The following is a 5,685-nucleotide window of genomic DNA, read 5'->3' as shown; positions in this document are numbered from 1 at the left end:
TTTTGGAGAGACAGAGAGAGAGAGAGAGACAGAGTGTGAGTGGGGGAGGGGCAGAGAGACAAGGTGACAGAATCTGAAGCAGCTCCAGGCTCTGAGCTGTGAATACAGAGCCCAACACGGGGCTCGGACTCACAGACTGCGAGATTATGACCTGAGCCAAGGTCAAATGCTTAGCCGACTGAGCCACTCAGGTGCCCCAGGAAAGTACTGTTTCAAATAGTAGTTTTAAAATTTAGGTACCAGGATTTTAAGTTTCTCATAGGGCTTGTGTATAGAATTAGAAGTTTAGGGATGCCTGGGTGGCTCAGTTGGTTCAGCGTCTGACTTCAGCTCAGGTCATGATTTCACAGTTCATGAGTTCCAGCCCCGTGTCAGGCTCTGTGCTGACAGCTCAGAGCCTAGAGCCTGCTTTGGATTCTGTGTCTCCCTCTCTTTCTCTGCCCCTCCCTCTGTGATGCTCTGTCTCTCTCTCAAGAATAAACATCAAAAAATAAATAAAAAGACGTTTATTGTAATGTAATGTTTGATTAGGTTTCATTTGGTAGAGGGAGATGAGAGAGGAGAAATGTGTGTCTTATCTATGGTCGTAAACAATCACTGTATTCATGAAAGTGGTTCCTAGACACCTGTCCTTGAACCTGTTCTATCAGAATTCCTTCAGGAGTTTGTTACAAATACACATTTTGGTGTTCCGCCCCTGGGGGTCTGGATCACTAAATGTGGGATGGTGCCTAGAATCTGCATTAGGATTTTTTTTAATGTTTATTTTTAAGGGGGGGGGGTGCAGAGAGAGAGAGGGAGACACAGAATCCGAAGCAGGCTCCAGGCTCTGAGCTGTCAGCACAGAGCCTGACATGGCACTCCAACTCACAAACTATGAGATTATGACCTGAGCCAAAGTCGGACACTTACCCAACTGAGCCACCAGGCACCCCTAGAATCTGCATTTTTAAACAAATTCCAAGATTGGGCACCAGTGCTTTATTACAGGATTTCCCTCGCTAATCCCTGGCTGCTGATGTCCAATCTTCTTCCAAGAATTCTGAACCAAGCAAGGGAAGAAACTGAGCAGGAGAGGCAACCTAAGAGACGGGAGAGAGAGACACAGACAGGCTGTTAGAGAAACATGCCTGCTGAAAGATTGAAGGTTGCCAGGGTGGAGTGGGAGGAGGGAAGAGAGAATTTATATTAACATTGTTCTTTAAAATCAGAGTTTTGTATAAATAAAAATAAGTTGGTTTGGAAATGTGAAGGTGCATGCATATTCCTTTTCCCTCCATGGATGCTTTACTTATGTGGAAGAGAATGAAGAGAAGGTAGTCCTCGCTCTTCTGTGACATTGTTGAGTCAAAACATGTCATTGTATTTCACACACGTTGGTCTTTGTTTGGAGCCACAAAGAAGACAACAACTCCACTTTCTAACTGGCCATTGATACGATAGATAAGAAAACAGTGATTATTAGTTTTCTCCAGGAATCTTCTAGTTCCTTCAAGTCTATTACCATACAAGCCATAAATACTAAATATAATATAATAAATAATATAAATATAAAGGTTTACTTCAGGGACACATGTTGATTTCAGATGCAGTTTTATATGTGAAAAGACGCTAGGCTCAGTTCTTAAGTGATAGGACAGGTGCTCAATAAATGATTGTTAAAATCATTTACTTTATAAATCTGGCGTGAGGAAGAAGAGCTAACCCTTCTCTTACAACCCCAGGAGCATTACATTACACTATCATCACTTATATGTTAGAAGGGAGGGGAACATAATTTGAAATGTTTTATCTGAATCCATGTCATAAAGATCTGTGAATCTGGGACCTCAGATCTCCATATTATACTGTATTTAACATTGAAAACGTATTTTTTAAATTAAAATAAAATTAAGTACAAATAAAGCTGGGTAGAACAAACTGTGGGAACTGCCTTTCCAGTCTTGCTGTTTCATATTCTACCTTAGAATGTGAACAAAACAGGTTCTTTTCAGTGTCAAAATAGAAAAGTGTTTTTCTCCTAATCAAGCTCAAGCCCTTTGATTTAACAATTGGCTTGAATGCCTTTGTTGGGTGTGCACATTGCCATTTACTGATCTTCTCGATCAAATCAGAAGTGTTATACATAACTGCGAAATATGTAAATTTTACTTCCTTATCTGTCAACTCAGTGTATTTACTGTTTTGATTACTGTGGCTGCTGTCCCTCTGGCAAATAGCTCTCTTAGTTACCTTACAGTGGAAAAAGCATGGATTTGGAATCTCACTTGGATCCTGCCACTAGTCAGGTGAGTTACATTAGCAAATTGCCAGGCCACTCTGGCCTTCTGTCTCCTCCTCTATCATCAGAGGGGCTGAAACCAGTGGTGTATATATAGACGTAAGAGTGAATGGGTCTAGGACTCACTTATAGACATTGGCTCCCAGGAGACACAGCCAAGTAAATAGTATACTTGTATCTTCTGACCAGAACCCCAAAAATAAGAAATAAAAAAACTAAAGGAAAATTTATTATTTCCTAATGACACAAGACAAAACAAAACAAACTCCACAGGTCATCTTTGAAGAACGCTAGGGAACCAGCTTCTTGGTACATAAAGAGAAAGGATTGAGCATCTACCCTGTCTCTCCTGTATCATCGATAATCAAAGGTGATCAAATAGTTTATGAGGGAAAGTTCTTTATACAGTAGTTCCAGCTAATAAATGCAAACATAGTGGTAGAATTAGAATAGCACCATTTTGCAACTGCCGATGATGATTCTAGGCATTGATCATGAATGCGCATAGAACAGCTAGGGGGCAGGCTAACAGGAAAATTGATAATGGGTAGATCAGGTCAATAACTCCTGAAAGCATTGGTCGATCTTAGTGTCACACAAAAAGATATCCAGGCATTAATGTGATACAATGCTGTCCCAAACCCCACCTAGAAAGTGTTCTTCCCAAAACTACTGAAGCTGAATCTACTTGAGGTCTAATCTCTAGTTTACAGGAAACACGGAAGATAGGAGCATATTGAAGACACCCAGGGATGGATTAAAATCCAAGAAATTCTACCAGGCAAATGATCTGAGCTGGTTTCTTCAATAAATAAACTAAAAAGAAAAAGAAAAGAAGGAGAGGGAACTCATAGATTACGAGAACTAAGATAAGTATGAACCAAATACAGAATGCACATTTTGTTTGCATCTTGTTTCAAACAACCAACTGAAAAAAGAAACTGTGTATGAGACCACTGGGGCATTTTTTTTTTTCTTAATTTTAGAGAGAGAGCACGTGTGAGGGGGGAGAGAGGCAGAGGGAGAGAGAGGGAGACTCTTAAGCAGGTTCCATGCTCAGCATGGAAACTGACACAGGGTTCCATTCCACGATCTTGGGATCATGACCTGAGCCAAAATAATAGTCAGATGCTCAACCACCTGAGCCACCCAAGCGCCCCAGACAGTTGGGGGAAATTTGAATACTGACTAGATATTCGATACTATTAAGGATATTTTGTTAACTTTTAGGTAACATATGGCATTTTGTGATGCTAATAAAAAAGTCATCTTTTGAAGTATTTTTGATGGAAAATATGATGATTAGGATTTGCTTCAAAATGATCCAGTGCCAGGGTGATGGATGGAAGCAGAGATGAAACCACTTTGGCTGTGTATTGGCGATTCTTGAAACTGGGTTTGGGAAACAATGAAGGTTCGTTATATTATTCTCTCTGCTTTTGGGTGTGTTTGAAGATTTCCTTCATTTAACTGTCCTGACTAAACTGGACACCTACTATTTGTACAGGATTTTGGATCTATATTTTTTCAGTTTCTTGTGGCTGCCATAACACATTAACACAAGCTGGGTGGGTTAAAACAACAGAAAGGCATGCTCTCACAGTGCTGGAGTTTAGAAGTCTGAAATCCAGCAGGGTTGTGTTCCCTCCAAGGGCTTTAGGGGAGAACTCATTTCTTGCCTCTTCCAGCTTCTGGGAGCTGCTGGCATTGCTTGCCTTGTAGTTGCGTCACTCTGGTCCCTGCCTCCATGGTTACATCGTCTTCTCTTCTGTTTGTAATCTCCCTCTGTCTCACTCTTTTTTATTTTTTATTTTTTTTTAATGCTTATTTATTTCTGAGAGACAAAGCATGAGCAGGGGAGAGGCAGAGAGAGGGAGACACGGAAACTGAAGCAGGCTCCAGGCTCGGAGTGGTCAGCACAGAGCTCGACAGGGACTCAAACTCACTGACCTCGAGATGGTGACCTGAGCCAAAGTCAGACGCTCAAATGACTGAGCCACCCAGGCCCAGGCACCCCTCCCTCTGTCTCACTCTTATAAGGACATGTGTCATTAGATTTAGGGCCCATTCAAAGAATCTTGGGTGATTAATTAGTTAATTAATAATTAATTAATTATTAAAGTTTTTATTTAAATTACATACAGTGTAATATTAGTTTAATGTGTACAGTTATAGTGATTCAACACTTCTACACAACACCCGGTGCTCATCACAAGAATTGCCCTTCATAATCCCCATCACCTAACCCACCCATCCCCCACCCTCTTTCCTCTGGTGACCATCAGTTTGTTCTTTAAAGTTAAGAGTCTGTTTCTTGGTTTGCCTCTCTCTCTTTTTCTCTCCCTATGATCATTTGTTTTGTTTCTTAAATTTCACATATGGGTGAAATCATATGGTATTTAATTACATCTGCAAACACCCTTTTCCCAAGTAAGGTAATATTCACAATTTCCTAGGATTTGGATGTGGACATATTTTTTTGGGGGTCACCATTCAACCCACCACAATGACAAACTTCAATAAGAAGATTTGAAAACTAATAACCAAAATGAGTGTTTCAGTCTTTCTAAATTTGATATTAAAGAATAACTGTCAGGGGACCACTGGCTGGCTCAATCAATAGAGCATGTGAGTCTTGATTGTGAGGTTGTAAATTTGAGCCCCACATTGGGTGTAGAGATTACTTAAAAAACACACACAAAAAAACCCAACTATCAGAGTTATCCTTAATTCCAAATAAGTGAAATATCCTTGATGTCTTTCTTTCTACTTTACCACGTAGGCAAGTCTTATGGTTTTTACTTCCAAAATTTAAATAAAACCTATTTTTTCCCCATTGACACTTTCAGTGACTTACTCTTATTTATCATATTCTACAGTGGTCTTTTTACTGATCTTCCTGGCTTCCAACCTTGTCTCACTTCATCCCATTCTCTACTCGGAAACCAGTGTAATTAAAAATAAAACAAACTCCACAGATCTAATCATTTCTCCTTCCTTGCTCATTACCTGAAATGGTGGTCCGTGCTTCCAGAATAAAATCCAAACTCTTTACCATAGCTTCAAAGCTGGGAGTAATTCAGACCCTAACTCTTTGTCTACACATGTCTGGGGCCATTCTCATTCTTCTCACAACTGTCCATCCTTCTGGCTTCTCTTCAACATGCTCAACCCAATTCCACCCAATGTAATCCCTAAAAAAGAGAAACTAGGAAGTCTTTACCTAGAATTCTATTGATAATTGTATAAGTTGTTTTAAAAAACAGAAATAGTAATTTATGTTGAATACAAATACATTAGAAAACATGTAAACAAAATGTAAATGCTCTCCTCCCATCCCCCCCACCATCCTACCCTCTAAGATCATGACCTTTTGGGTTACATTCTTTCAGAACATATGTTTA

The sequence above is a fragment of the Panthera tigris genome, chromosome B3 (assembly GCF_018350195.1).
Source record: "Panthera tigris isolate Pti1 chromosome B3, P.tigris_Pti1_mat1.1, whole genome shotgun sequence".
Classification (NCBI taxonomy): Eukaryota; Metazoa; Chordata; class Mammalia; order Carnivora; family Felidae; genus Panthera; species Panthera tigris.
The sequence above is the reverse complement of the archived record's forward strand: the minus strand, read 5'-3'. Positions refer to the sequence as shown.